This window comes from Apium graveolens, chromosome 5 (genome assembly GCF_009905375.1).
Source record: "Apium graveolens cultivar Ventura chromosome 5, ASM990537v1, whole genome shotgun sequence".
Lineage (NCBI taxonomy): Eukaryota > Viridiplantae > Streptophyta > Magnoliopsida > Apiales > Apiaceae > Apium > Apium graveolens.
Window position 1 is genome coordinate 19,079,546 of NC_133651.1, and position 12,720 is coordinate 19,092,265.

A 12,720-nucleotide genomic window follows, 5' to 3' on the forward strand; every position below is an offset into this window, starting at 1 on the left:
TAATGAAACAACATTATATTTTTCTGAAGGGTTAAATAGTGTTTGGGTTACTTAACTGACCGGAAACTTGTTCAACTAAAAAAGCTTTTAATCACATCATTTTATTCTTAAAACTTTTCAGTCACTCGTCGTTACATTTCGTCAAAAACATAATAGAATGCTGACTAAGCTTGGTGAGCTCGGTGACTTGGCTTAAATAAATCTATCGTGACATGTACAGTCAGATGAAGCGGCGTTTTGGATACTCAAAGACTCAAAACTTGCAATGGTCATCAAACTAAAAAAAATTCAAAAAATATTGAACGAAGAGCTCTCCTATAACCACTCTCTTCTCTCTTACAAACTTTTGGAACATATTAATGCAATAAATAAATGTATTTGTTCAATTCTCATATTAAAGTCGTTACAAATCTCAAAATATCTCGAAAAATTTCAAAATTTGAAAATTGTTCTCAAAATATTTATTGGGATTTTTTTCAAAATCCTAAAATTGTTCTATAATGACTCGTAAAGTGATTTTATTTTTGAACTCGTAAGTTTGCACGATATTCTCTTATCACAAATATTTTTTTTTTAACAATTGTTTATTTTAAATGACTTTTAATAACCCGTTCAGCTCAATTCAAACCGATCCAAGCCTACGAACAAATGGTAAGGTTAGGTTGCATTTTTATTTTTTATGGGTCGGGATATAAAATTTCAAAATTTGGATCGGGTTGCTAAAAAGTCAAAACATGGAAAATGTCCGGAATTACCAGATTAGGTTAGAAAGGAGTTTTCGGAAGAGTTTCGGGGTTATAAAAACGTAAAAACAGTTGAGGTTGGACGATTCCCGTCTTTATAAAATAATTTTGTAATTATTCAGAAAATAATTAATAAATTCATAAATTAATATAAAATCATATAATACTCCAAAAATTACCAGAAAAATATCTTAATTATCTATATTTTATTCTGGACATAATAAAATTAACATACATAGACTTTACCACATATAAACATCCACATAACAACACTAATCATCCGATAATTCACCAAAAATCACATAATAATCACATAAAAAACATTTATTGATAAAAATAATTACACGTCATGTCCCGGATATTACAGGAGGGCCCTTAACGTTGTTGTAGAAGACCAATTCATTTGGTTTTCTTTTCAAATTTTAATGGACATAATTGTTAGTGGTATAAATGAAAGTTTTTTCGGTTTAATGACCAAATTGCAAGTTTCAAGCCGGTTGAATGACCAAAATGCCGCATCAGCTGACTATACATGCCACTGTGAATTTATTTAAGCCAAGTCACCAAGCTTAGTCAACATTCCGTCAAGTTTTTAACGGAATGTAACGGCGAGTGACCTGGATGAAAATTTTTAAGAGTAAAATGATGTGATTGAAAGTTTTTTGAGTTGGATGACCAAACTGCAAGTTTCCGGTCAATTGGGTGACCTAAATGCCATTTAACCCTTTTCTCTTTTACTTTAATGAAAAAAATGTATTATTATTCAAATTATAGACCAACTAAGGGCGTTGATTTCAAATGTCACTATTTTTGACAAAATGACCCTCAATGTCAATTTGGGAAAATATGGCCCCAAATGTCACTTGAAAACAGAATCTTGATTTCTGTTTTTCTTTTTAAACAAAAAATGGAATTGCGTCTTTGTTTTTACTAAAAACGTAACTTCCAATCATGTTTATGGGGACAAAACGCAACTCCATGTTTTGTTATCAAGGTTAACGCTATTCGGAGTTATTTTGATATTTTTCTTTTTAATAGTTCTAAAACCCAATAGTGGATTGGTGAACCCTAAAAATAAGTAAAATGTTTAAAATTATAAAATTAGGGACCACTTTTTAATATGTTAGGCTTCACTAATTCTCAGTTTTGATTTTAAAAATATTAAAATATTTATTGATGTAAATAAAATACGAACAAAATACCTTTTAAAATAACGTGTTAAGCTTGAAAACAAAATATTATTGAGCATTTTCTTTTGCAAACAAAAAAGTAATTTTCATTAACTTGAACATAATACAGCCGTGACAAACCCCCAACTTCCAATACAATCAGGTTGGAAAACAAATAACATACTAAAAATAAGAGTTATTTTCACTTTGCACCCCAACGGTTTCAGGTAAATGCAAAATTAGTACAGAACTTTAAATTTATACAATCTGTACCAGTAAACTATGAGGGCATAAGACACCCTGTCATCCATTTTGTTCATTTTGACGTTATGTTTGACCATGAATTAACGGTCAAACAAGTGTGTATAGTGAATAGCATCATAAGCGATACATATCCCTGTTTGTGTGTAAAGAAAACCCAAATTACACATCTTTCTAATTAAAACCCAGATGTTAACCTAATTAAAAATCAGCATAAACCCTAAACAGCAATGAGAGGCATACTAAGACCACTGAAATACGGAGCCCCTGATGATGATGGAATGCCCCATTATGGTCATACAAACAGAAAATATGGTAACGATTCTTACTCGATTCTTTGTTTTCTTTGCTTTCTGTGATAATTTATGATCGTAAATATACTTTGAGAGGTGTTTACAAGCATGCATGTTAGTAATTAAGTAGAACATATATTTTATGCTCTTTATAGTATGAAATATGGGTGGTCCTCGAATGTTGATTAAAAATGATTTTTTAGGGTTTCAAACTAGAAATTATATTTAATGTCATATTCCCTAATTGGTATATTTGTATATTTTTTTGCTTCGTAGTGGGTTCTGAATTCTTCAGTGTTCAACTATTTTATGGTGGAGATTTTGATGAAAGACTAAAAAAATATGATGGTGGAAGTGTTGCATACTTTGACTATATTTCTAGGGAGGAAGCTTCATTGTCTGGTTTAGAGAAATTATTCCATGTATTAAGTTTAGAGAATTTTCGAATATGGTTTTTATATCCAGGACTACCACTGCATCATACCAATATAACACTACTTTAGGGTGATGAGGTGTTGGTGAGACTGCGTAGCTGTATGAACAGTTACGTGATAACTCAACACGATAACAACACTCGAACATGACAGGTTAATAATACCACGTCTACACAAGAAATCAGCAAGAATGAAGACAAGGCAAATACAAAGAATCGGAAGATTAGAAGAAGGCCTGAAGTCTGTCTACAGGTCACTGAAAGAAGTTCATTAACATGATCATGCCTCAGTGAAGAATAAAGGTTAAAGACTTTCAGGGTTTCAGAAACGTTGAAGATTCAGTATACAAGTGCTACAGGAAGATTTCAGTGTATTTCCATTGATTGAAGATAGACAATGTTCGAAGCATAGGAATCTGAAGAATTGAAGACAGGGTATAGACAGAGGTTAATGAAGACGTTGTCTAAAGTACAATAAAGGATTTCAGTGAAAGTACAGTTGTTTATTGATAGTCAGTGTCTGAAGCGATAAAGTTGTTGCAAGATTAACAATTTAATCAAGGCTATAATACGAAGACCTGAATCGGGGTTAGTAGTCTGTAAACCAGACCAGTTGCACTAGGCGTCAACAGCTCGTGAAAGAAATCTGGGTATTCTTTATAGAAGGATTGTTAAGTTGAGGAACGCACTTGGATTGAACGTTTATCTGTTAAAGTACGAGAAGTGGTGCGTGGGGTATACAGCTAAACAGTTCAGGGGACTGGCGAAACTCAAAGTTTACTTGTTAAATTAAATAAATTTATTTAGTGGACTTTACAATTAATTTATTTAATAAACTTAAAATGATTTATCTTATAAACTTTAAATAAGTTTATTTTATAAATCTAAATTAGTTTATCTATATAAGTTATATTTAAGTTAATTTTATAAATTAATTTAATTACAATTTAAACTAAAAGAAAAGAAAAAAAAAAGAAAAGAAAAAAGAAAAGAAAAAAAAGAGCAAAGAAAAACAAAAAAAGAAAAAAAAAGAAAAAAAAAGAAAAAAAAGAAAAAACGAAAAAATGAACAAAAAGAAAATAAAAGAAACCACACCACCCTAAGTGGTCGGAGGTGGTTTATAAAGGAAGGAAAATAAAAAGGTTAAGTACAAAAGAATGTACTAGTAATTGTAGTTGTCGCCACAGAGCAGAGCTACACTGGTCGCCATACGGGTGACTTCCTTTTTTATTTTTGTTTACTTATTTTAGTACTTCCCTGGTCGCCGCAAAACAAATTCCCCTTGATCGTCACAGAGTTCTCTCTCCCCAGTCACACAATTTTATTGGATATAAAGTCTACACAATTTGCAGTAGAAGAAAAGAGCCATTTATTTTGGGATTAATTTTTGTTCATCTTCTCTCCCAAGAGAGTAGTGAAATGGCAGCAAAGATTTACAGAGAACCTCAAGTTTTTTGTATATCCGTTTAACTTTTCACCGGAGTAACGTTATAATGCCCGATTTAATTCTTGTATATTCATAGGGGCATTATAATCGTTACCCGGTAAATAAATTCTAGTACAAACAAAAACTAGATCATTATATGGGATTTGATTTGTAAATCTTTGTAGTAGCTAGAAACTTTGTTGTTCTTAGATTGTAACCGGTTAATTTATTTACCGGAGTGTAGCTACACCCTCGAGGATTTATATACGAATATATATATATTTCCCCGAATATCTTGTGTTCCTCATTTTATTGTTCCAAACACTATTCTCCTCAAGAACACGAAACCACTAACCGATCACTAAATCTATATTCGCTAAAGATTCGAAAGAATTTTTAATTTAGTGATTATCATATTCAACCCCCCCTTCTACGATAATTCGGGACCTAACAATTGGTATCAGAGCTGACTGATTGATACACAAATCAGGATCCTTAAATTAATTCATTTTATTAATTTAAATTTACATAAATTTATTTTATAAATTTGATTTAGCAAATTTATTTTATAAACTTTAACTTAAATGAGTTTATGATTTAAACTTGAATAAGTTTATTTTGTGAACTTAATTTAAATAAATTTATTTTATAAATTTGATTTAAATAAATTTATCATTTAAATTTTAGTAAATTAAATTATTAATTTAAATTAATTTATCGGTATTTTTGCAAAGTGCCTGCCTTTTGTACATCCAATTTTCAGTGGCTGCCAATTGTGATTAAGCTGTGTAAAGGTTCAAGTTTAATTTGGCACCAATTCTTGGTTCATTTCGGCAATTCATGTTGGCAGCATATTAACTTACAACTTGGCTTGGTAGTTAGTTAATAGGAATTTTTTGGCAGCCGAGGTTATAAGTTGGTTGATTGAATACATGTACATTTGTAGTTCACGCGCAAATGAATTGACTGGTTGTTTGGTGCACGCACGGGAGTACGCGAGGGTCTTGAATTAGAAAACAGTGCAACCACGCTCAAGTTTTTTGGTTAAGTGATGTTGTGGTCGCCATAGGAACAAGAATTCAAGGCTTGTGACTCTGATCGCCACAGAAGAGGCGCCGCACACGGAAAAGGCGGTGCACAGTACTGCTTCCTCCTTCCTGATCGCCATATAACACTTGTTCGTAATTTTTGTAACCCCTAATATTAATTATTTCTGATTTATTTAATTTTCCATAAAAATTAAAATTCTTAAATTTAAATTTTTCTTAAATAATAATTTACATTTTATTTAATTTTTAAAAAAATCGAAATTCTTGAAAATTAAATTTTACGTAAATATTTATTTTTGATTTATTTATTTTCTAAGAAAATTAAAAATACTGAAAATTTATTTTTTCTTAAATATTAAATTAAGGGTACTCAAAGGATTGGTAGACTCAGGATTCCTCCGGGCTTTTAAAGTGGATTTTAATTTTTCGAATAAAACGAAGATCATGTGATATTCAGACGGAAAATTCCCGAATACGGAAATTGAAGATAATCATTTTCTTACTCCAATGGAACTGATTTCAAGACCTAGAGACAAAAATTTTGGATCTTCCTCAAAGGCTTACTCCATAGGATACCACTGGGTTTTCAGACGCAGGAATTGAATAAAATTTCTACGGGTACAATTTTTCTCGGAGATTTTAAGACAACTCTATGATTCCAGATTATACAGTCACAAAGTGGTTTGTACCAATACTACATTTATCCGGGAATCAATGAGATCATACAGGCAGGAATTTTGGAGGTTAGAGAGAATAGTGGGGACAAACAAACATCTCATTCATAGGTAGTAAAGTTGGAGCCTCGGGACAGAATGTAAGAGTTACTGATAGCTGAATCAGAAGAAGTACAGCTAGAAGTACTTGAGGGACTGGACGTCAGGGCAGTGTTTCACATGTTAGGGAAGTTTGGTTGTATTAGATCCACAAGGAATACATAAGCTATATCCAAGGATCAAGCCTATCTATTCTGAAGCAGAGATTCTTACAGATTCAGTTCAAGAGGTGATTACAAGACTGAGATTGGAACATAAACAAGATTTGATAGCTACAATTATGACAATACATATGTGTCCAGTAACTATCAGGGGTTCCGCTACAACAGAACAAGAAGCTTAACAAACAAGGATGAGTAGGGATTCGGTTGAAGAGTTGAGATAAAGGTGGAATATTTTCTTAGGGAAGCAGCCAGTCAAAACTTATAGTACACAGGAAAGAGTTGGGATGGATTAGATGAGGAGAATCATGAATATCTTGCTTTCATAGCAATCTCTGAAGATGGTTCAACTCACATATCTCAGGTTTCAAAATTCTTGAACCAGTGCAATATTTTGTTCTTAATATTCAATGCATGATAAGATCTTAGTGTTTAAATGTTTAACACTCGCATAAGTATGATAGCATCACACATAGATAATGTTGAACTAGTTCACTAGAATATTATTCTGGTAACGAGGATTGATGTTTAACTTGTGCATGCTACTTTAGATGATCTTAAATATGTGTTTGAATATTTGTTGAACATGATTAATTGCTTTAGTGAGATATATGTTTTCTAGCATATAAAACCTTTATTTAGGCTTACGCTCTGTATCCTATTACAATGTGATTTATCCATTTAATCTGAATTATTTGTTAAGATGTATTAGTTTATAATTGGATTGAGATAGCTAGATGAGATTTATCAACAGGATTGGACTAGATAGAATTAGTGATTTATTTGTTAATTCTGTTTACTCCATATTATGCCTATATTGCTTAATTCTTATGTGAAATGTTTTTGAATGAATGCCATGTATTCCTAAGACAATGCTTGCTTATTCTTTATGCCATGAATGCATCTCTTAGTACTTGCATTAATTGTAGAAAAAACATGATTAGGATTACAATAGGGCAAAGACTGCTAGTCCTCCTTATGTAAGGTTGGAACCATTTATCCCCTAGCCTAAGACAAATCTTTCAAGGGTATTAATGAAGAAAATGGTGAGTCAAAGATAAGAATTAGCATGATAAGGTTGCAGCTGTTATTATCTGTTTATAGTAAAATCTCTAATCCAACTGAACCCAAACTGATAAGTTGGGTACCAAGAACTGTTAATCCATTTGTGAGTGCAGGACATAACAGGGTAATTGATTCATATATATTCTTGGTAATTCATACTCAAGGCATATGATCAAAGAAAGATCCTCACAATCAAATATGATTGACAAAAGCTATTCCGTCAATAATCTTTGGAGATGACAACAAAGGTTTTCATTACGGGACAAGCTATACAGAAAAGGGATTTGAACATGGACTCAACAATTGCTATCACTGATAACAACTAATGATTGAAGTCATTGATAACAATTGAAGCATCTTTCTTGATGGAGAATCAAGGCACAAATCCTGTAATCAGACGGTTCTGTATCAAAGGATAGAATGTCAATTCAACGAAGGATTAGTGTCTCATCTGAAGCAGGAAGGTTGAGAAGCTTGCCCTTCTTAGAGTAAGGAAAGGAAATGCTCGTGGCTAGACTGGAAACTCTAAAAAGGTGAAGTCAATGGTTTCTACTGTAAAGCTTCATCTGAAAAGCTCTCACTTTTGAACATTAACCCAAGGAACTCTTTTGTGAAAAGAGGTTAGTGAGATGACTGCCTCATCTAGAATTCAGGTGATGATAAATGTGAGGCATGTCAGGAAGAGAAGTCAAAGACAACATCACATCAAAGTAAAGATATACCTTAGTGATGGTGGTTGACTACTCTTATTAAACAAAGTTGTTGTTCATGCGTTCTCAAGACAAGACATCAAAGATGGTGATTGATCATATCAGGAGATCAAACTGGAAGTAACTGTGACAGAAATGATCTTGTGGTCAGATAATGGGACTGAATTCAAGAAGCAGTTCTGATTAATATCTGTAACATCAAGAATATTTTGAGACATATTCAGCACTGAGAGCTCCGTGTTAGAATGGAGTGGTACAAAGGAAGAACCAGAACTTGATTATAGCTACAAGGGAAATATCAAGCTAATCAAGACTTTCTAAATACCAAAGGGCTGAAGCAGTTAATACAGTTTACAACAAGTAAAATCAAACCTTGATCGGGATGTATACATGAAGATCACTAATGAGTTAATGGCCAACAGAAGTAAACACTGGATAACCTAAGAGTGTTTGGAAAGAATGTTCTACAGAAGCAAACAATGAAATGTTTTCAGTTGTTTGAAGATCTTGGCATTTGCAGCTAAGACTTGTTAGGATATTTTTCATGGCTACTCAATGGAGTATACAACCTACAGGGCATTTATGGTTGATTAACAGAAGATGATTGAAAGTCTAAGTGCACAGTTCAACAACTCCATGCTCCAAGCTGTTACAGGAGAAATTAATGGTATTGATGATTCATATCCAAGCAGTGGAATGGCAGTGTATAACACAACTCATTATTTCTATAAAGCCAATCAGCAAAGGTAAGGATTTTCAGGAAATCTCAGTGTTGTGTATATGTTGTGCACTTGATGATTTCATGAACAAAACACCTTGGTATATTTTAATCTGTGAAAATGTAGCACTCGACGGATAAGGATTATAGTCCTGACGGATAACTCATTTTAGTTCCGACGGATGATGACTTATTATCCATCGAGTGAGTAACTTATGTAACAATAAGTCTGTAGCACAGTTCTGCATACACATTGTTTAAAATCTGTAGTAGTAATTAAGTCATGTTGACTTTAACTAGATATGCAGAATAGGTTGATTAATTGTACATAGATGATGTCTTGTAATTCTGCATAGATGAAATGAAGTGTAGTGCCTGATTTCTACCCGACGGATAAACAACAATGAATTTGACGGATGATCAACAACCCAACGGATGATCAATAACTCGACGGATGATCATGAACCCGACGGATAAAGAGTTCAAATATCTGTTGACAGTGACAACACAGTCACATGCGTCGAGTGTATGCAAATGGAATGTGGTAGCCTATTCAACTGGGATTTCAAGAACAAAGAAGCATTGCCATTTCCATGCTATTATGAAGATATTCAAAGATGCTGGAATAGAGTAATGAAGTAGCATTGTATTAGACTTGATAGTTTTTGTTTTATTATCCTGTCTTATTACTTTGTAATCTTGGTGATATATAAACCAAGAAGCAGTAATAGAATAGTCACTAAGAAAAGAAACAGAGATACTAGAAGAGAGAAATATTTGTAAGCTGTATTCTTAGCATTTCTCTCATTCTTAGTTGTTATCATTTTGTAAGCAGCTGTGAGCTTTTTGCACACAGAGTTCTCTCGATATATATTATATGTCTCTGGTGGAATCATTCCAATCCACCAGAAAGTTTTTAAAGACTCTTGTTTTTAATTACTTGTGTTTTGATTCATTTCAAGTAACTATTCCGCATTCTGCTAATCAATTCACACTTATATATATATTTGAGTTAGAATATTTTTATTCAAGAAAAAGTTTCAAGAATTCCATTCAACCCCCTTCTGTAATTCTTGTTACATTGTTAAGGAACTAACAATTGGTATCAGAGCAAGCTCTTGAAGAACAAAGAGTTTAAAGATCAAAACAATACAGCAAGATGAACAAGAAGGATGTTGGAGTCAAGATTCCTTTTCTGGATAAAGATAATTACCATCATTGGAAGGTAAAGATGCATCTTCATTTACTTTCTCAAGATGAGGCCTATGTGGACTGCATAGAAAGAGGCCCTCATGTACCAATGAGAGCTGCAACTGGAAATGAGCCATCTGTCCCCAAGCCATATGAATGGTCTGATCCTGATATTGAACAATTCAGAAAGGATAAAAAGGCCATGAATATCCTATTTAATGGAGTTGATGGTGACATGTTTGACAACATTATCAACTGTAAAACTGCCAAGGATGTTTGGGATACAATACAGATCATCTGTGATGGCACTGAGCAAGTTAGAGAAAACAAGATGCAACTACTGATTCAGCAATATGAGCATTTTCATAATGAAAAAAGTGAGTCTCTCACTGACATTTTTAGTAGGTTTCAAAAACTGCTAAATGCTTTAAAGTTCCATAGAAAGGTCTATTAGACAAAAGACTCTAATATGAAATTCCTTAGATATCTTCCAAAGGAATGGAAACCAATGACAGTCTCATTGAGAAACTCACAAGATTATAAGGAGTTTACTTTAGAGAGACTGTATGGCATCCTGAAAACTTATGAGCTTGAAATAGAGCAAGATGAGAGGATGGAGAGAGGAAAGAAGAAAGGAGGGTCTATTGCACTAGTTGCTGAGTTAAAGAAAGAGAAGGAGATGAAGATGGAAGCTGTTGAGTCAACTTCAAGGGTCTGTGAAAGCAAGGGCAAGGGGCTTGCAGTAGAAAGTGAAGATTCTTTGAGCCAAGATGACATGGAAGACATTGATAAACATTTAGCATTTCTTTCCAGAAGATTTTCCAAGCTCAAGTTCAAAAAAAACTTTGGAGCAGCCAAGCCAAATAGAAACATGGTGGATAAATTAAAATTCAAATGTTTCAAATATGGCTTGGCAGGGCACTTTGCCAGTGAGTGTAGAAAGTCAGATTCCAGTAAGAAAAAGTTTGAGCCTGTGGATTATAAGCAAAAATACCTTGAGCTGCTCAAACAAAAGGAAAGGGCTTTCATTATACAAGAAAACAACTGAGCAGCAGATGGTCTGGATGAAGATGAAGATGTCAGTTATGTCAATCTAGCCCTAATGGCCAAGTCTGATGAAACAGAAACAAGTTCTTCAATTAATCAAGTAATTACTACAAACCTTGCACATTTATCTAAAGCTGAGTGTAATGATGCTATAAATGACATGTCTATAGAGTTATATCACTTGCGTGTTACACTTAAGTCTTTTACTAAAGAAAATGCTAAAATCAAAGAAAATAATTTGTTTTTGAGTGAGAGAAATAATGTGCTAGAGTCTCAGTTCATTGATTTTGAAAAATTAAGAATTGCGTGTAAGATTGCCAAGGAGGAATTAACTGAGTCCTTGAAGAAAGAAGAAATTTTGAAGAAGCAGCTCGAGCGTGAACATGAGGTGATTAAAGCATGGAAAACATCTAGAGATGTTCATGCTCAAATCACCAAAGTTCAAGGAATTGAGTCCTTCTGTGATGCAGACTGGAAAAAAAACAAGGAGAAACTAGATCCAAATTTGGTGGATGGAGTGCTAACAGATGTAGACTCGACGGATGATGAGGGTCATCCGTCGGATAACAAAAAGGGTTATCCGTCGACTGATGAAAATCCTCATCCGTCGGCTGTAAGCAAGCCTATCAGTAAAGTCAAACTTGTTAAGTTGAATGAATAGTATGGATCTATTTCCAAGAACTTTGTTCCAGGAGAATCGAGTCAAGTTATGAAAGGAAAAAAGGCTAATGTTGGTCACATAACTGTCAAACAATTAAGTGACATACTTGAAAAGATTGAGGTGAAAACATAGGCTAAAAAGAAAAATAATAGAAGTGGTAAAGCAGGGATTAACAAACACAATAACTACACACCTGATAAATATGGGGTGAAGGACAAATTTAGCCTATTTTTACACAAAATTGACAAAAATAACCAATTTCTGAAAAGTTGGCCAACTTTGGCCGATGGGATACCCAACTGTCAGTGGAGTATCCACTTTATATAAGATACCCAACTGGCAGTGGAGTATCCATATATGAAATACCCAACTACCAGTGGAGTATCTTATACAAATTGGGATACCCAACTGACAGTGGAGTATTCAATCGGCCAAAATTGGCCACTTTTTTCGGAATGACTATTTTTGTTAAATTTTTTCAAAAATCGGCTATTTTTGTCATTTTTTCATAAATATACTCCTAGAAAAATCTGTGTCAAGTGTGGTAGTGTAAATCATTTGTCTGTTAATTGCAAATTTGCCATGCCTACTCCCATGTCTGTGCCACCTCACTTTCCCAATATGAATGCCATGCCTCCCATGCCTATGAATGTTATGTCTACACAGAATATGAATGCACAGTTTGCTAATATGCCATTTGCACCTAATCCTTATTATGCTGCACTTAGTATGCCACAAATGCCATTTAGCATGCCTTACTGGAATAACATGTTCACTAATAGCATGTCATTCCCTGTTGATTATAATATGCATGATAATTCTGTTGCAATGAATGGTTTCAAAGGCCCAACTCAAATGACCAAGGATGAATCTGATGTTCCCAAGTCAAATGAAATAAAGCCTAAGAAACAGAAAAAGAAAGCTAACAAGGCAGGACCCAAGGAAACTTGGGTACCAAAATCAACTTGATTTGATTTTGATGTGTGCAGGGAAATAGAAAGAATCTTTGGTACTTGGATA